Below are 21786 nucleotides of genomic sequence, written 5' to 3'. Positions count from 1 at the left end.
TGCATTCATTTTTGTGAATAGTTAGATCGATAGCCCAGTGTGGGATGAGTTTTGGAAATACCCTTCCTACCATGTGTTCACATATCCAAGATGATAGCACAGTATGTCAGCCAGTTAACTAAATAACATTATTTTACTTTTCTGATTTTTCCAATATTTACGGTATTTAAAATTTCCAATTTCTCATATTTTTCCTCGTTCTTAATATGTATTTAATTTTGTATTCATAATTGTATATTCTTCTTATTAAAGAAATTTCCCCTTGTATAAGCCTCAGATACCACAAGACCTTACTCTACCTTTGGACAAGTTAGTAATCTTTTGTAGGTCTCAAGTTTCCAAATTGTAAATAAACATTTGGATGTTATTTCTGTCTAATAAATCTAAGAAATATGACAAGAGGGTGTAGAAAAATATTAAAAAATAATATTTCTTTGAAAAGTAAGTCAACATCCTAAATTCTTACCAAAATGAAATTTTCACCCTTCTTCAAATATGCCATGTCCTTTCTCAGTATATTCATATTGTGCCTTCACATAGTATCTACTTATCTCTTTTCTTTGTGTGAGCAACTGCAACTTATCCTTCCAAGTGGAGCTCAAGGTAAATCCTTCTGTATTAGTTTTCTACTACTGTGTACAAATTACCACAAATCTCACATCTTCGCAGAGCACACACTTATCATCTCACAATTTCCACAGATAAGTCTTACCACAACTCAGCTGGGTTCTACGCTCAGCCTCACAAAGCTGCAATCAGATGCAGGCCAAGGCTGTGGTCTCATCAGAGGTTTGTCCATGAAACAATCTATCAATACCCCACACTCCTTCAGGCTTTAGCATAAGTCATCTTCCAGATGTACTATGGAAGTCCCCGTTTCCTTTCTGCCTATCAGCTGGGGTTTGTTCTTAGCTCCTAGGTGCTGCCCACAGTTCCTTGCTACACTATATAGACCCTCTCTACACATGGCAGCTAGCTTCTTCAAAACTAGCAAGGGACTCTCTGGCCCTCCTTAAAAGTCTTCTACCTGATAAAGTCAGGCCCACCCAGGATATTCTCCCTTTTGAATAATTCGAACCCTACTGATTTGGGACTTTAACTATATCTGCAAAATATCTTCCCCTTTGTATATGTTACAATATCTCTAAGCAGTGTTTATTTTTTATTTTTTTCTCCCCGAGGTAGTCACAGGATTTATTTACTTTCAGTAATGTTATATTGTACTGTAACGTATCTGCTAGTACTTTTACATCTACCCCACATACTCCAGACCAAAAACTTCTGAGTATTGTATGTCCCATATGTTGCTATAATTTCAGGATCTAGCAGGTCCTGGTATATGATAGGCATGCAACAGATGGTTGTTCAGTGAAGCACTCCTTGTTGAAATATTTAATGTAGTCCACTAAAAAGTCAGCAACTGAAAACTTCAATATTGCTGTAGGGGTGGGTGTTTTTAAACTCAATCTTACTGCAAAATGGAAATTAAAGTTAGTACAATGCCATTGTTTATTTAGTGAATGGAATGATGAAGGAGGAAGTTTTTTAAAAAATAAAAAGGAAGACAATCATAACAGTCACCTTAGAAAATAAATTAGAAAAGGATCGGGTGATCATTGGGGTCATGTTTTCAGAGCCTCGTTTAGCACTTCATACGCTTTGTTGATGTACTCGCAAGTTTTGTTCCCTAATCTTTCTTATCTTTTCCATGCTTTATTTTTTTCTCTCTATGTCTACCTATCTAATTGCCTATCTTCATCAAGAAAAATGAACCTCATTAGTGAAAGTTATCTGCTTTAGAATTGCAGGTGACAAAACTTTTTCATAGATTATAGGCAAACCATGACACTAAATAATTACATCTCCATTCACTACCTTTATGAGTAGTTCAGAAATTAGACTGACACATCCAAAAATGAGCAGAAGTAAGGTTTAGTCCAATAGCTTATATACTCTTGCCCTTAGTTAAAGTGTACTTGCTTCCTGGGATGGCAGCCATTCAGTTTTCTGCTTCCTCTACTCCTAATGATGCAGGAGCAGAGCTAGGGAATGATTGTGAGTTTTCTAGTCATTCAATTAGTAACTGCTTGGTGAATGACAATTATGTTCTAGATGCTAAACTAAGCATTATTAATACATCAACAAACAAGACTGAAGAAGTTTTGACTATATGAAATTTATGTTCTAGAGGAGGGAAATAGCAAATATGTAACAGATAAATTGATAGATTATGATGAAAGGAAGGAAATAAAAGAGGGTAATTTTGGTAAAGTATAATAATCTGTGTTACTTTATATAGGATAATTAGGGAAGACCTCCTTGAGAAGATGATTTTGGTACCCAGTCTTGAGAAATGAGAATAATAAGGGGAGATATCTGAAAGAGGTATGCGTAAAGACCCAGAGTTGGAAAAGAATTTTAGGTGTTAAAAAAATCGAAAGGATGTTCATGTAAATACAGCACAGTAAAAGAGAAGAGAGTTTGTGATGAATGTGGGAGCCGATCATGCAGACTTCAGGCTTAATTAAAGAATTTGGATTTTTAAGAGGAATGGCAAAAATGACTACAGTCAAAGAAGTGATATCAATTGATTTATATTTTTAACCATTTTGCAAAAAATTGCTTATTGTAAGAAAAGAGTAAAAGCAGGGAGACAAGTTAGAATGAAATAGTTCTGGACAGATATCATGGTGTCTTGGTATCTAGGGAGAAATGTGAAAATGGAAAGAATTATATATGAGATATGTATTTTGGAGGTAAAACTGATTAGATGTCCTCGTTAATTGGATATGCTTAGTGAGATTAAAAGAAAGGGAAGATTCATAGAGAGATCTGTAAGGTTCTAGGTTAAGCAGCTAAGTAGGTAGTGGTACCATTTACTAATAAAGTAGAAATAGGGGTCAGAGAAAGAGTATGGTATTAAAAGACTCATTCTTGTAGATATATTAATTTTGAGATTCCCACCAGACATCCAAACAAAGATGTCAAGTAGGCAGTGAATACATGAGTCTGGAAATCAGGGCAGATCCTGGGTTGGAGAGACACAGTGAGAAAGGCATCAGTGTGGAGATACTGTTGGCTAAACTTGGTTTCAGATTCCAACAAATACATTTACCAGTGATGTAACTTTAGACAAGTATCTTAATACTGTTCTATCTTCATTCCATCTTTTATAAAGTGGGAATAGTAGTTGTTATTAATAATTAAATGTCTGGAAAATAGCATATAGAAAAATATATCCAGTAAACGGTGCCTTAATATGAATGATGGTATCTTGTGTTTAATGACTTCTGTAGAATTCTAATAGGTATAAGTGGGAAGAGAGCATAACAAAACTAGCCATCTAAAGGAGAGAAAAGTGCCAAAAATGCAGAATTTTATAAATGGGAACTTTAAGAGTAAGTCATATGAATCAGCAACTGGTGTTGCTACCAGTTCTGCCAGGAAAGACCTGTGTATGTTCATTTCAATGTGAATCAAACGCTAGTTTGATTTGGGACCTTGTTTCCTAATCGAACTAGACTGAGCTTGAAAGTCAGTTCAGGAGAGTGTGTGGTTTGAACTTGTTTTTTTCATAGCAGTTTCATGTTATAATAGCTTCCTGGAGCCAAAGTAAATACTGAGGAGGGAATTTCCAGTTTTCTGCTTATTAACAAAGGCTGCCTGAGGTTAATGGCATCCCAGATGTGTCAGCCACTTCAAATCCTTTGTCAAAATTTAGGGACTTCCCTGGTGGTCCAGTGATAAAGAATCTGCCTTCCAATGTATGCGGATGTGGGTTGGATCCCTGGTCAGGGAACTAAGATCCCACATGCCGCAGGTCAAACAAGCCCGCCCACCACAAGTATTGAGCTTGTGTGCCACAACTATTAAGCTCACATATCTCAACGAGAGAGCCTGTGTGCTGCAAACTACAGAGCCCACGAATTCTGAAGCCCGCGCACCACAACTACAGAGCCCGCGTGCCCTGGAGCCCACGTGCTAGGGAGAGAAAACCCACACGCCACAACTAGAGAGAAGCCCGTGGGCCACAACGAAGAGACCGCATGGTGCGCCACAGTGAAAGACCCCACATGCCTCAATGAAGGTCTCATGTGCCGCAACTAAGGCCCGACACAGCCAAAACAATAAGTAAAATAAATAAATTTTTAAAATAAAAATAAATCTTTTGCCAAAATTAAAAAGTGAGAGAGAGAGAGAGAGACAGAAGAAGCATAGAGGAAACGTAAATTTTAAGAACAAGGGGTGTTCGGTAAGAATCTGGAGAAAAGATGGAAAGAGGGACTGAGCAATAGGACCAGTGTACATTAAACTACGAACAAGGTTTTTCTATTTTAGAAAGTTCAATTCCAATCAAGATTTAGCAACTCTTTTCCTTCTTTCTTCTTCCTCCTTTCTTAAAGTTTCTCCACATTTTCAAACCTCCCTTTAATAGAAACATAGATCTTTCTCAATGTTCAATCTCGTTTGGAAAAGTATACAGAATAAAACCTGGACACTTTATTTGTATAAGCTACATACCAGAGACCTCCTTTCTTTTCTCAGCTCTGCCATCTTCTCTATGTTTGTAGCAACCTTTCTGAATGATTTCCTTATCTATAAAATAAGCAGGTGGGACTGGTATATAAGGAAATTTCCAGCTCTGGCATTTTGTGATTTGATTCATCTCATGTTAATAAAGCAGGAAACAACTGGTCATAGTATATGTGTTCAGAATCAATTGTTTGATCTCTCTTTTTTTTCAAAATGAGGTGAGAAGGGAAGGGTGAGGAAGGAAAAACAGACTTCACATGGTAGGGCATCTTGGTCTTTTCCCTGCAATGTCTTTTATTTAGGCTGTGGGTGTATTCGTGTGTGTGTGTGTGTGTGCATTAATGACAAAAAATTAAATAACAGGAAAAATTTGTTTTGATTTTTAAGGTAGTTATCTAATGGGGATGTGGAGGCAATCCTCAATCTATAACTCAAAGATATATAAAAAAATCAGTAAAAATTTAAAATTTTAAAAAGTAAATATTGTTGCCATAGTGATAGTGGAAATAAAATTTATCAATTTTTGTATAGTTTATTCTTAAGTATTTTTAGACAAGAACGTACAAGAAGGGTTTATTAAAAATTCTGTAGGATTTGAATGAAGTATATGAAAATATGACTGACTCTTTATTACTCATTCAATAGTTCTTTGTTTCCATTTTGTTTTCTTTTTTCTCTTTTCTTAAAAAATTATTGAAGAGGAGGGTAATTAATCCTAATTTGGAGCAAGGAGCATTTAAAGAAGAGGCATCCCTCTGTTGTCACCTAGTCATTTAATTCCTGACCGAGGGATTGGACAAGTCTATATACATCTGGAGGCAGGAAGATGGCCCAGAAGGGATACAAGAAGGTTCTGGAGAAAAAATTTTCTTACTTCTTTAGGGGGTGCTGCAATTTCACATAAGCTTTCCAGTGGAAAGAGTGAGAGATTTTGATGCTGGTAATTCTAAGATTTTGTTGAAATGGAAAAACATTGATTGATTTTTACATTGATCTTCACCTCAGCAAAAATCAATGTTTGTTTACTATAATCTCTGTAAGCCATATGCATCTCCAGCTAATAACGTATTTTTTGATGCCAATATTATTTTGAGTTCTGAATAGAATCATTAACAAATTATCATTTAAGTTTATATGCATATTAGAATTAATGCAGCTAAGTTTTATTTCAAACACTTAGTACAATGTGGAATTATTACAAATTCAAGGAAATAATAAACTACAAGAAGCCCATAATTTTAATTCTGTCCTTTTGCCTTTCTTCCTTTCATTACTGTTTCTCCCCTCTGTCTGAATATATTTCTAATGTGGCATCAATTTCTGGATCTATAAAATAGAGGTCATGTTTTTCCCAAAAGAGAACTGTGAAACTTTGACTAACCACAAAAATCACTTCTAGTCTTTTCAACACTACAATTTTGTCAGCTCTCTAATTTTAGCTTTCTTTCATATGATCAGGAAATTCAGGAAGATCACACATGCAAATGCAAGAGTACTACTTAGAAAATGGCTCAGTATTATATAAAAGTAAAGTAATAGAGGCACGATCTTTACCAGTAGGTTCTCTAAAGATGTGGTTATGGATTTCTGGCAGTCCCCCAGCCTAATATCCACGTTCCCCTCAGCTTCTGACCTGGACATGTAACAAGAGGAAGAGGAGAAACAAGATCGCTGGGCACTTTTTTTTTTTTTTAATGTATGCTGCTTGTGTGTGTTGAAGCGTTAGATGGTTAAGGGGCAGTGATAGGTATGAAATCCTTACAAGGCGGGAATTTCCAGCCTAAGGTCAGGCTAAAACTCATCAAAAACCATATGATGTTCCCTTCTAGTGGGAAAGCTAAGTAGATGGGCCAATTCTGACATGAATCAAATCAGAGACAAGTTGACTTAGTTGGAGGAGAAATAGCAGAAATCTGAGAAGGCAAAGAAGCTCAACAGTAAGCAAAGATGGGGTCCGAAAGTAGAAGTTATTGCCACATGATAGAGAACATGCATGATGTATGGTAAGCTTTCACATCTGTCCCCAAGTGTAGTTTCTCTTAAAAATGAGGACAGCAATTCAGTATTCCTTATTGATTTAAAATTTCTAATAAGCAGCTGCTAATAATTTGCTTTATCCTGAGCTATCATTCTTAGCATTTTGTTCCTGTCCTTGTAATTCTAAGCAGCCTCCACAAAAGGTGACAAAAAGGCACATGTTTCCTCAAACATAAGTTGATTTGTCCCTTTATCAACTCTACTTTTTTCTTTCTTTACTGAACTAACAATACTTGATGGGTCTACTTTACCACACCTTGGTTGCCTGTATCTATTTCCACAACATTCCACATTTTCCCTTTAATTCTCAAAATGTTGCCTCACTTCAGTAGGCAAGTGGTACTTTATAGAATGGGTTTCAACTTCACTGGGTTTTGAATTTCCCCAGTCTCTTTCAGAGACACTCTCTAGTCTTATCATGACTTCTATCATATGTAAGTTGCTTACGCCCTGTGTACACCCTCATATGAAGCAACAAATTAATCATATTACTCCATTCACAGAACCTATCATCAGTGGACAGTACAGAATGCCCTTTTGCTTTATTTATTTAATTTACGACTTTCTTCACTCTTTTCCTACTGTCAGCCACCTTCCTCTCCCCCATGGTCAACTAAATTAAATGTGTCTGATATATATCCTCAAGTTTGTGTGTATCCTTACATTGTTTTCTATTGTAGGCATATATGTTTAATTTATGTAAATGTTATTGTGCCCAAAACCTTGTTATCTTATTTCTTTTTCCACTCAGAATCTAATTATCCATCCACCTTTCTGTGCATATTCTAGCTCCTTGCTTCTAAGTGCTGCAGAGTATTCCACACAAAACCTATAGAATATTTTACATCTCCAAAAATCCTCTTGAAACTGACACCTAAATTGACTATCTGCTACCCCACAGAAGCACTGACTGTGTTTTGAAAGTCATTGGCATTGTTCACAGGTATTTCTGGTTCTTGCAGTGTATGAATACATGGGAGGCATTTTGTATTGTCTGATCACTTTTATATATAATTCTGGCCAATAAGTGTGGACAGATGTGACATGTATCACTTCTGGCCTAGAACATTTAATTGCTGGCTTGAAATCTCCAGAGTTCATCTTTCCCTCTTCACGGTGGCTGACGTTGTTTGAGATGGGTGGCTACATCCTCAGTCTGAGTGAGTGCACTGAGCAAACTTAACCTGCCAATCTTGTGATGGACCTGCAGTGTGAACAAAAAAGAAACCCATGGTATTCCAAGTAAGGGGTTTGGGGTTTGGAGGTTATCACAGCATAATCTCATCTCTCCTGACTGATATAATCATCATATAAGCCCCTTCCTAGACCTGTGTGAGAATTATCTTGGGGCTATGTAACCAGAAATAGGAATATTGGGATATAGGGTACATGCACTTTAAATCTGAGTAAGTATTGCTGGAGTGCTCTTGAGCGAGATTAAGCTCATCTGCTTTCTCCACATCCCACTAATAATTACCATCATTCAACTTTCTAGTTTCTGCCAATCAGATGGTTGTAAAGTGGTAAATTATTTGACTTTAATTTGCATTTCTCTGATTACAAATGAGCTTGAGAATCTCTTCATATACTTGATAGCTATTTGTGTTTAACTGTCTGTTTATCATCTGTTCATATCATTTGCCCATATTAGCTTCTACTCACAGAATGTATGTTTAATATGGTATCGTATATTTACTCATACAATACAGATACCTTATTTTAATATGTATTCTTTTTTTCCTGAAAGGGGAAAGGTATATTTCCAGAAAATTTTCTTTGCAAGGTCACTAATAATTATTTCTTGTCAAATGTAAAGGACTTTTCTCATACACATTCATCCTTGATAGCACTGTAAAATCTGGGATTGCTGATCCCCCAGTGTTGCTTGGAATGTTTTCTCCCTTTGAGTCCTTTGTGCAATCAATATTATTTGTATATTCTATTCTCATTGTTACCTTTCTGTTCTTTTCATGACTCTGTTTAAAGGTTTGTGTTCAGCCTTTTGGTCCCTTCTCATTCCATTCCTTCCCCACAAGAACTCATAGATCCAGCTATTACCTATATACTCATAGTAATGAAACAATCAAATCTTCCACCTTAAGTTTTGCTTTTTTTTTTTTTTTTTTTTTTTTTTTGCGGTACGCGGGCCTCTCCCGTTGCGGAGCACAGGCTCCGGACGCGCAGGCTCAGAGGCTGTGGCTCACGGGCCCAGCCGCTCCACGGCATGTGGGATCCTCCCGAACCGGGGCACGAACCCGTGTCCCCTGCATCGGCAGGCGGACTCTCAACCACTGCGCCACCAGGGAAGCCCCAAGTTTTGTATTTAAGCCTGAAACTCTGATTACATATACATCTCCACCTGATTGTCTTATCATGACCCCAAACTTAACCCGTTAAGATGGAAATAAAAATATCACCTGAAAAATATGTTGCCTCACATATAAGCTATTTATTTCAGTTGTAAATCACCACAACTGTCAAGATGGAAACCTTGAAGTTACCTTTTTTCATAAACTTGTTTATTTATTTTGGGTTGCATTGGGTCTTCATTGCTGCGCACGGCTTTCTCTAGTTGCGGTGAGTGGGGACTACTCTACGTTGCAGTGCACGGGCTTTTCGTTGTGGTGCCTTCTCTTGTTGCAGAGCACAGGCTCTAGGCGTGGGCTTCAGTAGCTGTGGCATGCAAGTTCAGTAGTTGTGCCTCATGGGCTCAGTAGTTGTGGCTCGCAGGTTCTAGAGCTCAGGCTCAGTAGCTGTGGCAGACGGGCTTTGTTGCTCCACGGCATGTGGGATCTTCCCGGACCAGGGCTTGAACCCGTGTCTCCTGCATTGGAAGGCAGATTCTTAACCACTGCACCACGAAGGAAGTTTCTACCTTTGATATTTCATTCTCTTTTATCTGCTAGGCTGGGTGACTTATTTGGATTTTCTCCATTCCAAATGTGTTCTGGTTTTGCCCCTTTTTCTCTGCTATCCTGCTCCCTTATCCATTGATGCTTCCCTCTCCAGAAGTTTACCACCTCAGACCCAGGCCAGTGGAAAGCCCTCTGACTAGTGTCTGTGACCAGGCTCTTATATTGTATCAGGTAGATGCCATATATTTTATTATACTGTTGTTGCTGTATGTATTTCCAGACATTGTTTTACTCTTTTCTAATAGCACACATAATAAGCAGTGATATTCTATGTTATTAGAATAAATAATATAGAATTATGTGGCATAAAATATAACATTCTACCTTCACATTCACTTACCCAAATTAGTCTTCCTGTCTTTTTTCCCCAAAGGTGACCACCGTTAAACATTTGGTATTTCCAAATACTTGTAAGGTTCTTTTATCCATTTGTATGCATGCATGCCTACATCTAGATCATTCCCTTTTTTATTATTTATGTGAGTGGGCTGATATATTTTTCTTTGCATATAAACGCTTTATATTCTATGTTGGCAGTTATGATTGAATCTAGGTTACTTCCTGCCTAGTGTGGATGGGATGATGGGTGGAGGAGAGGGTGCCTGGTGGCAGGAGACCTGTAAGATGCTTTTACAGTAATCCACTTGAAAGGTGATAAAAGTTTGTTCTCGGCAAATGTAAACTAAAATAGAAGAACTGGACACAGGTACGGGTGATTTAGGAGAGAGAATCACCTGGATTTGACAATCACATGTTTTTTGGATGTGTAATAGATGACGGAGATCACTTTCAGGTTTCTAGTGTGAGAGACCAGAGTGAAAGTGGCAGTAATAACAGAAATATGGAACCCAGGAAGAAAAGGCAGCAGAAGGTAGGGATATTGATTTGGGGAATTTGAAAAACAGGCACTTCGATTTCTTTAGACTTTAACTTGTGAGGCATGGTAAGTTCAGAATTCAGGTTCTCTCTAAAATTCTGGGAATTTGATAATGGGAGGAGAAGATTTACACACAAGTTTGGCATACCTTTTTATTAATGGCAATTTATTTTTGAAGTTCTGGTATTCATTTTATTATGGCAATACTATAATGGTGTCCTATAATTTCATTGTTTATAGAAGCTCAGATAGACTATAACAGACAACTTTGTACTGAATGTATAGCTTTGGTGGCACAGTGGATTTGGAGTATGTTTTGTTTGTATACTGTTCTGAGATATTTTAGGGCCTTGTAGGTGAAAAATCTATGTGCCATACCAGTTATGCCAGGAGGAACCACAAAAGACCAGTGGCTTGTGTTCAAAGAAGGTGGGGCAAGACTGTCCATGTGCTGATGGCTTCCCTGAAGAGGATCATCATAGCTCTGATTGACTTGTTGCTTAAGGCCAGAGGGTGAAGAAAACAAAATGTTGGGGGTAGCTGGGATGGAATATATATCTCCCAGTCCTTTAATTTCCTTGATAAGAAAACAGAAGTGGCTTTTCTCTATCCCTGTGATGACTTCTTCTCTGTCTCCTGTTCTGTCATATGTCATATGGTAGAAGAAGCCTGCCCACCCATATAGGAGCCCAGAACTTCTTTTAACTTAATAGGTGAATCTCTCCAAAATGAGAATCACTATTAGGAGGTCCCCTAGCCCACTGATATAAAACTTGTTTTTTAAAAATGAGCTTTATTAGTTCGTGTATATATATATATATATATTTTTTTTTTGGTACGCAGGCCTCTCACTGTTGTGGCCTCTCCCATTGTGGAGCACAGGCTCTGGACATGCAGGCTCAGCGGCCATGGCTCACGGGCCCAGCCACTCCGCGGCATGTGGGATCTTCCCGGACCAGGACACGAACCCGCATCCCCTGCATCGTCAGGCGGACTCTCAACCACTGTGCCACCAGGGAAGCCCAGAGCTATATTTTTGTGTCATTTAATATACTCTTTCATTTTTTAACTTGCCTAGAACTTGAGGAAAAAAATTGGTCCCACTTATTGGTAAACACCTCAAAACACAACTACTTACCTACTCAAGTCCACCATTGTAGCATGGGCACAGCCATAGACAATGCACTAAAATAATCATGGCTGTGTTTCAAAAAAACCTTTATTTATTAACACTGAAATTTGAATTTCATATAATTTTTATATCACTAAATATTCTTTTTCTTTTTAAAAACTATTTAAAAATGTATAGAAATTTCTTACTTGAGAGGGCCAGTTTAGGCCCATAAACAGTAGTTTGAGGAACTCACTTATAAGGTCAAATCTAATACTTTTGTGTATTTTCTCTCTCAAAAAGTTTTAAAGGCTTCATTTTGCCTATTTAAGTCCTTATTTCTACTACTAGTTTCTTGGCCTTCCAAACCTATTCAACAACAAAAAAGCATATTTTCCCATTATAGCTCCTAGCACCTAGTTGTTACTAAATAAATATTTGTTTCTAAAACAATCAATAATTAATTTAAAAAATAAACAATATGGGCTCTCCACTCTAGAAAACTTCTTTCTTCAGTATGTTTCCTTACTTGTTTTTCTCTTAATTTAAATATTACCTGTTCTAAAACTTCCTTATCAACCACTTTTATTCCATAAAATTCCTCCTTTATGATGAGAAATATATTTTGGAGGGGTAAAAATTGAGAATGCTGGCTAGTCTCTATATGATACCATGGTTTTGATAGAGGAGAGAGAAGGAATAAATACAAAGTGAGTTCCAAAATCAGGAAATGTGGCATTGACATTAAGAATTTATTCCTTTTCAGGTCTTATCTTGTTCTGTTTTTTATCCAAGAAGATAGTGGCAAATGCACTGGTTTAGTGCTTTTCTGTGGACAGAGCAGAAAAAGCATGGGAGATATCATTTATCAGGACCATTGACTAAGCATATATTTCTACCACAGAAATTCAGTCCAATTTAGATTTGGGCCAGCCAGTTCAGCAGAGGCCAGGGGACAGTATACTTAAAAAGAAAATAGAGTTCAGAAAGACAGAAGGGAGGCAAGTCTCTTTATTCACTCTTCCCAATAGCCTGTGGCAAACTAGTCCTTCTCTTAACGCTCTCTTTTGTCTGTGAAAGACAAAATACATTCTGTGTGGTAATGGTTTTCTGTAGTTTTTAAAAGGAAAGATGCATTGTAGTGAAAGAGGGAAATTTTAAAGGAATGCTTATTTTTCTCTGCATCCCTCTTGGGCAGCTAGGAAGCTTGGTGATATTTTTAATACTCTAGATGAATCATGACTGCTGTCATACTTGTCATCCCAAAGATGAAAGTATTGTACTGAGGAGAAAATTACTTTGTGAAAATATTTTTGATGGTTTTCTTTTTTGCAAATTAAGAAATGTTCAGTTTTACATCTCTAGATAACTGTTGCCCAGTTATCCTCCAAAAATGTACCAGTGTACGTTTTCCATGAACTGTGTATCAAAATAACACATAATTTTCTTTAAACAGCATTTTAAAATCCACTTTCATTTTTGTTAATCTCAGCTTGCTCTGCCTCACTCCTCCACCTCAATTTCAAGATGAACTACTATGTTCAACATTATATCATTTCCATCACCATTTTTATTTCAGCTATAAGCTTGATGTTCCTTTTTCCAATTTTTTTGATGTTTAATAAATTGTTCTTTCTTAAATCTAGGAAAATTATAAAATATATGATAGTCTCATTTGTACCTTCATTTCCTTATATCTACCTGGTATAATTAATTACCTGAAACATTTACTATATATATATATATATATATATATATAATTTATAGTCTATCTTTCTTACAAATATTGGCATAATTATTTTCAATAGACCAATAGTTTATTTAATATCACACCCTGATTTTATTTTATTCCTTATACTTACTTTTGGAATTAAATTCTTGACGCCTTCCATGTTCAATGCTTTTCAGACAATATTGACTATTTTTTTCAGTAACATTATCCAAATTACATTTGAAAAGTACTTTCTAAATAATTACCTTTAATATAGTAAGACTACTTCTTTTCAAATACCTTAAAAATTACTGAAGTAAGGAAAAGTTAAATGGAATTTCTTAGTGGAATTCATCACATGTCCTATTCTTTCTATATAACAACTCTGTTTCATGTTCCTGGTGCATGGGATGCATGTTCTCTTGTCAACAACACCTATAAACACAGCTGTGTGCTGCTTCTCCGGGCCAAGATGTCCTTGATTTGGTCAAGGAACCAAAAGAGATGTGAAAAGGATAGATGCTCCATAAGGAAATAAGCTGGTGCACATTTGTTGTCAAAAATAGAGCATTTAATGATAATATTTGTTTCAATAAGCAGTCCTGAGGCTAACTTAACAGTTGTACTGGAATCTTTATATTGCTTACAAGGCTAGTATAGAAGCAGTTTACTTCAGACATAAAAACAATGATACCAGTTTAATTCAAAACATGTATAACATGTATCCTAAAGCTACTTTTAGATGAAGATATATTTATAGTGGAACTACATCTAGTCCCACTATAGCATCTTGTTTACTGGGTGGATGGAAAAAAAAATAAGACTAAAAAAATAAGATTAACCACACTATTACAAATATTTTCCTGTTGTAAACACAGGCCTGGCTAAATATCTGCATGTTTGGAAATTAAAGGTATATGATGTTCATGCAATTATCTTGTGGATGTAATTGTTTTTAAACAGTCATGTTTAAGGAATTTCTTCATATGCTTTTATGCTTACACATTTTCATATACTTATATATTTTAATCATGAAAACAGAATTAAAAATATATTTTTAAAATTCTTGACTTCATGGAGATAAAAGAATAATAATCTAGAGTTCAGAAACATTGACAGAAAAGAACTATATGTAAAACACAATATCTGATTTAAAACAAACTCATTTTAATAATTTTTTCAAATTTAAAAAATTTTTTTTCTGAACTTCTTTTTATTTTTCTTTTTTCCTAAAGTCATTCCTCCCTTTTCTTTCTTGCTTTTCTCTCATTAACTGCATAAGTGAAAATAAAGGTAACACTTGAAAATGACTGGGAATCAGATCTTATTTTTCTCACAAGTTTAAAATGATGGGAATAATTCTTTTTTTAATTTTTTTAAAATTAATTTATTTATTTTTGGCTGTGTTGGATCTTTGTTTCTGTGCGAGGGCTTTCTCTAGTTGCGGCGAGCGGGGGCCACTCTTCATCGCAATGCATGGGCCTCTCACTGTCGCGGCCTCTCTTGTTGCGGAGCACGGCTCCAGACGCGCAGGCTCAGTAGTTGTGGCTCACGGGCCCAGCTGCTCCGCGGCATATGGGATCTTCCCAGACCAGGGCTCGAACCCATGTCCCCTGCATTGGCAGGCAGATTTTCAACCACTACACCACCAAGGAAGTCCGATGGGAACAATTCTTGTGATGGTTTTATATAGAGTGCAAAATTGGGCATATAAAGGATGAATGGTATATTTTTCAGGCACTGATGATTTTAATCCTATTGAAATTTCTAGTTTTGAATTTTAAAGTTAGATCAGTCAGCAAATCCCCCCCCCACACACTGATATTAAGTGTTTGGGTAGAGACATGGAGTAGACAGATAGATTTAATAGCCTAATAAAGATTGTACTTGATGGAAACATATGACAGAAGAAATAACCAAAGTAAACATTCTCACTCAGAAAGGGGAAGAAAGGCAGATGCACTTCAGACAGTGGCAGTAGCAATTTTGATGTCCTGAGGGGTTAGACAGTGAGGGACCCCATCCTCTGGATGGAGAATGTCTTGAGTTGACCGCAAGTCCATCCTGGTCATGCTTGCTTTGTCCAGGGCCCAAAACAGCACTTTGCTTTGCCTATGGGACACTGTCTTTTCCATTATCTTCCTTGCTCTAACTGAACTAGGCGACACTGACGAATGTGTTCATCCTGGCCCTGAACTCTTTCTCAGATTAGTTTCCAACTATTAGCTGGTGGTTGGATGGAGCCCCACAGGTCACTTTAACTTGTGAACAATCACAGTTTCTTTTTGTCCAGCTGCTGGTTCTCTTGGCAAGACAACTCTCTCAAAAAATTTCTAATGGTTTTACCTAGTTGATTCCAGTGACCTCCGTGTGTCAAAATTCATGCTTACAGTTCTTTTAAGAACAGCATTCTTTTCTAGATATTATTCTTAATTGGTGATTTTTCTTTGCTTTCTTAATCCTATCCTTTCTCTCTAGACTTAGTAATGTCTACTTTGAGCCTAGTGTTTTTCAGAGGAAAAAAGGCAAATACTTTGTCAGTGTTCCTAGGGCATTTTTTTCTTTTCTAATGGAAAGTATTTGCTCAAGATCACAGCCTGTATTCTTTCTCTGGGATACCATAACCAAAACAGAAGATTTACCAGTATGTAAGTATATCGGCATTTTCCTTGATTTAATTCCGGTGCAAGGTGAATTTTAACAGTCTTCCGTTGGTCAATATTCTTCTCATTTTTGTTGGAGTGAGAAGTGATAGCCTCCTTCAACTCTGAAAGTCTTGATTTTATGTACTCTCCCAATTTCTTTAATTTCTTCTCAAGCTGATCAGATTTTTTCTGAGCTTCTCTTTCTTTGAACATATTGTGAAATGCAGGTATTCTGTTTTCAGACTTCTAGAACTACAAGCTCCTGAACTGCTTTCGTCCACTGATCTTCTTTCTAAGTTACAAGAGAAGACAGCTTTACCAAATCTTTTATTTCAAAACATTGAACTTCTGTTTTCCACCTTCCAAGATATAAATATATATATTTTTCCTCACCAATTGACCATTATGACCAATGCCATATATTTTAGATTTTTGTTACATTAGCACTGCATCTCAAAGTACATAGTTCAGTAGTTTTAATAATAAATAGCTCCAGAGTCTCAGGTATGTTGTTTATTTAGACCGCAAATCCAACACAAGTCTCACTTAATCTAGGCAGAATTAGTCTCTGTCTTTGCATGGGCTTCTGTGATCTGTATGGCAAGAAGGAGAATGGGGATGGGGGACTTGCTGCTTGATTCTTAGAGCGTCTTCCTGGAAATGAGATGAATCACTTTTGCTCACATTTAGCTAGCCAAAGCAAATTACATGGCCTCACCTAACTTCAAAACGGTCAGTGGAGTGCAATTCTATCACACCTAGTAGGAGAAGAATATCAGAATATTTTTGAAGAGTCATAACAATTATCACATAGGCCATTAAAAATATTCATCAATTGAAAGAATGAAAAGATGCTGCAAGGAAATAAATAAGAATAACAAAACAAAACACAGATACTCTTTTTTCCAGCAAAAAGAGGCAATGGCAGGGAACCTAAGGGTTTGGTTAACCCAGAGCCACAAGACAAGAAGGAAATTATTTACTTGGGTGGTAATAAATGATAACCTTCCGATGACCTGATCAAGACAGAAATGTGAATTCAGAAGCAGATGTGTATCAGCAGTCAAGTAGACCAACATATGATTAACTGAAAATCTCTTGCTGAGAGTGAAAACACCATCTCAAATAGCATTCTTACGTATAGCCTCTAATCACAGAAGTATCCGGTTGTAAAAGAAACCATTACATAATTCACTTTTTTTTCCTCCTTCAAAGAGAACATTTTACTTATATAGGCAGAAGCCAAGGCAGGTAATGTAACGGAATAGTGAGATCTCTGCCAACTTCTAGCTGTATGAGAACTGATGTACTGCAAAGGAATGTCTTTCAAACTTGAGCTGCTTACAGGCTCTCTTGTGGTTTAGTCATTTTAAACATATTAAGTTCTCAATTCTCATAGCAATCTGGTTTCTCCCTCCATTACTTGATCAAAAATAACCACTCTAAGTTTTTCTCTTCCTGTTCCCATTGCCCCTTTCTTGTATCATACTCTCAGCACATCTCACTTAGATTATTGCCAACTGATCAGTCTTTATTGCTGGCCCTCCCCCTCACAGATTTACTCTCCACATGGCTTCAAGAGTGATCTAAGATGTAGTAGCTCCTCATTAATTGTTTAATTGAAATTGATGTTCTTGAATGATGTTCTCTACAAATTTGGGTTGAGAGGGGAGGGAAGGTGTAGGAAGGGGACAAATCTATTTTTTCTTTGGTAGATTCACACTTATTTTCTCAAAAGATAAGAACTTTCCTGCTATACTCCCTTTCTTTCCCTTCAGGATGAAGTTCTAAATGTTTTTATACACATAATCATATCCAGTGGTGTGCTCCCAGGTACTATGCCCCAGCAAATGCATTTTTCTCCATCCCTGTCAATAAAGCTCACCAGAAGCAGTTTGCCTTCAAATGGCAAGGCCAGCAATTTACCTTTGTTATGCTATCTCAGTGATATATCAGCTCTCCAACCCTGTGTCATAATTTAGCTCATAGAGGTCTTGATTGCCTTTTCCATCTACAAGATATCACACTGGCTTTTTACATTGATGACATTATGCTTATTACTCCTTGTGAGAAGAAGTAACAACTACTCTAGGCTTACTGGTAAGAAATTTGCCTATCAGACTGTGGGAAATAAATCCCATGTAATCTCAGGGATCTTCTATCTCAGTAAAATTTCTAGGGATCCAGTGGTGCGAGACATGTCAGTACATCCCTTCTAAGATGAAGGATAGGTTGTTGCATTTTGCCCTTCCTACAGTTGAAAAAGAATCACAATGCCTATTGGGCCTCTTTGGGTTTTGGAGGCAACATACTCCTCCTTTGGGTGTGTTACGGAATTGGAACTCATTTACCAAGTGACACAAAAAGCTGCTCATTTTGAGTGGGGCCCAGAATAAAAGAAGGCTCTGCAAAAGGTTCAGGCTGCCATGTGGGCGATTCTGCCATTTGGTCCATAGGATCCAACAGATTCAATGGTGCTTGTAGTGTCAGATAAGGATGCTGATTGGAGCCTTTGGTAAGCCCCTGTATATGAATCACAGTGCAGGCCCTAAGGATTTTAGAGCAAAACCCTGCCATCTCTATGGATAACTACTCCCTTTTGAGAAGTAGCTCTTGGCCTGCTACTGGGCCTTAGTAGAGAATGAACACTTAACCGTGGGCCATTAAGTTACCATGTGACCTGAGATGCCTAGCAGAACTGGGTGTTATCTGACCCACCAAGCTAGATAAAGTCATGTGTGCATAGCTACACTCCATCAAGAAATGGAAATGGTGTACATGATTGGGCTGAATAGGCCCTGAAGGCACAAGTTAGTTACAGGAAGAAGTGGCCCTAATGCCCATGGTTCCAACTCCTGCTACATTGCCTTCTCTCTCCCAGCCTACATATTTGGCCTCATGGGGAGTTCCCTATAATCAAACGACAAAGAAAGGGAAGACTCAGGCCTGATTTGCAGATGATTCTGCACCAAATGCAGGTACCACCTGAAAGAGGACAGCTGTAGCATTATAGCCCCTTTTTGGGACATCCCTGAAGGACAGTGGTGAAGGGAAATCTGTCCAGTGGACAGAACTTCAAGCAGTGCACCTGTTTGCTCACCTTGCTTGGAAAGAGAATTGGTCAGATGTACAATTATATACCAATTGATGGGCTGTGTTTGGCTGGATGGTCAGGGACTTGGAAGGAACACAAATGGAAAACTGGTGACAATTAAATTTGGGAATGAGGTATGTCAATAGGTATCTCTGTATGGGGGAAAAAAATGAAGATAGTTGCATCTATATGAACTTCACAAAGGGTAACCTCAGCAAAGAAACAATCAAGTGGATAGAATGACCCATTCTGTGGGTATAAGTCAACCTCTCTTTCTAGTCATTACCCTATGGGCTCATGAAAAGTGGCCATGGTGACAGGGATAAAATTTATGCATGGGCTCAGCAACACAGACTTTCACTAACCAAGGATAATATGGCTATAGCCACTGTTGAGTATCTAGTCGGCAGCAGCAGAGACCAACACTGAGTCCCCAGTATGGAACCTTCCCCAAGGTGATCAACTAGCTACCTAGTGGTAGACTGATTACACTGGATCTCTTCCATCATAGAAGAGGTAGATTTTTGTTCTTAATGGAATAGACACTTTGGATATGGATTTGTCTTCCCTGTACTCAGTTTTTGTGCCAAAACTACCATCTGTGGGCTTATAGAATGCCTTATCCACTGTCATAATATTACAGACAGCATTGCTTCTGATCAAGAAACTCACTTTATAGCAAAAGAAGTGTGGCAATGGGCAGATGCTTATGAAATTGATTGGTCTTACTATGTTCCTCACCATCCTGAAGAAGCTGGCTTGATAAAATGGTGGAATGGCTTTGTGAAAACGAAGTTACAGCACCAATTAGGTGATAATACCTTGCAAGTCATGGACAAGGTTCTCCAGAAGGCTGTATATGTTCTGAATCAGCATCCAGTATATGGTCATGGTTCTCCTATAGCCAGGATTCACTGGTGCAGGAATCAAGGAGTGGAAATGGGAGTGACATCACTCATTATTACCCCTAGTGACCCATTAGCAAAATTTTTGCTTTCCGATTCTGCAATCTTATACCCTGTTGGCCTGGAGGTCTTAGTTCCAAAGGGAGAAGTACCACCATAAGGAGACACAACAATGATTCCATTGAACTGGAAGTTGACTTCCAGCTGGCCACTTTGGACTCTGCAAGCCACTGAATCAATAGGAAAAGAAGGGAGTTACTGTGCTGGCCAGGGTGACTGATCCTGATTACTAAGTGGAAACTGGACTGCTATTCTCCGGTGAAGGTAGGGAAGAGTATGTCTGGAATACAGGAGACCCCTTAGGGCTTGTCCTAGTATTACCATGCTCTGTGATTATGGTCAATGGAAAACTACAACAACCCTATCCAGGCAGGAATATTAGTGGTCAAGACCCTTCAAGAATGAAGGTTTAGACTTCTCCACCAGGTAAAGAACTAAGACCAGCTGAGTTGCTTGCTGAGTGCAAATGGAATACACTGAGTAGTGGAAGAAGATAGTTAAAAATACCAGCTATTCAATACAACCATGTAACTGGTTACAGAAATAAGGACTGTAATGTTAATGAGTATTTTCTCCTTATTTTGTTATGAATGTATATATATACATATGTGTATATACCTAAATATGTATATACACATAAATATATATACACTAAGAAAATATCTTTATTTTCTTCTCTCTCTTATTCCCTAACCATGTAACATAAGTTACATTGAACTTATACCATAGTATTTAAGTATTGTTAATTTTATGTCATTGCATTTTTTATAACATTGTGTAACTCTTTTTTTAACATCTTTATTGGGGTATAATTGTATTACAATGGTGTGTTAGTTTCTGCTTTATAACAAAGTAAATCAGCTATACATATGCATATATCCCCATATCTTCTCCCTCTTGCATCTCCCTCCCACCCTCTCTTTCCCACCCTTCTAGGTGGACACAAAGCACTGAGCTGATCTCCCTGTGCTATGCAGCTGCTTCCCACTAGCTATCTGTTTTACATTTGGTAGTGTATATAAGTCCATGCCACTCTCTCACTTCATCCCAGCTTACCCTTCCCCCTCCCCATGTCCTCAAGTCCATTCTCTACATCTGTGTCTTTATTCATGTCCTGCCCTTAGGTTCTTCAGAACCTCTTTTTTTGGGGGGGGATTCCATATATATGTGTTAGCATATGGTATTTGTTTTTCTCTTTCTGACTTCACTCTGTATGACAGACTCTAGATCCATCCACCTCACTACAAATAACTCAATTTCATTTCTTTTTATGGCTGAGTAATATTCCATTGTATGTATGTGCCACATCTTCTTTATCCATTCATCTGTCGATGGACACTTAGGTTGCTTCCATGTCCTGGTTATTGTAAATAGAGCTGCAATGAACATTATGGTACATGGCTCTTTGTGAATTATGGTTTTCTCAGGGTATAACGCCATTGCATTTTAATTATGGGATATCATGGAGAAGGGTAAACATCACTCAAGGACTTTACCTCCTCTTCTGGAGAAGGAGTTACTGTGTTTTCAGTTCTATGTATGATAGTTGTATCATGTTAGGTGGAATTATGATCCTGCTATTATCTTTATTTGGAGATTAAATATGGTTTAAAAGAGATGCATATGGGTGCCAAATTTACAAGGTGGGCTTGTAATGGTTAATTTTATGTGTAACTTGACTGGGTCACAAGATACCCTGAAATTTCATTAAACATTATTCAGGGTATGTCTATGAGGGTATTTCTAGAAGAGTTTAACATTCACATTGGTAGACTGAATAAAGCAGATTGCCCTGCCCAATATGGGTGGGCTTCATACAACATTCAAGGCATAAATAGAACAAAAAGGCTGAATAAGGGAGAAGTTACTTTCTCTCTGCCTTAGTGTTGTCAGCCTAG

At 37.5% G+C, this 21786-nt stretch overlaps 1 pseudogene; it reads left to right on the top strand.

Annotated features, from left to right (window-relative positions):
* Positions 1–20385, top strand: part of LOC132490428 (uncharacterized) — a 34998-nt pseudogene extending 14613 nt beyond the window's left edge.
* Positions 20386–21786: the final 1401 nt, after the last annotated feature.

The sequence above is a fragment of the Mesoplodon densirostris genome, chromosome 5, assembly GCF_025265405.1.
Source record: "Mesoplodon densirostris isolate mMesDen1 chromosome 5, mMesDen1 primary haplotype, whole genome shotgun sequence".
Lineage (NCBI taxonomy): Eukaryota > Metazoa > Chordata > Mammalia > Artiodactyla > Ziphiidae > Mesoplodon > Mesoplodon densirostris.
The sequence above is the reverse complement of the archived record's forward strand: the minus strand, read 5'-3'. Positions and strand labels throughout refer to the sequence as shown.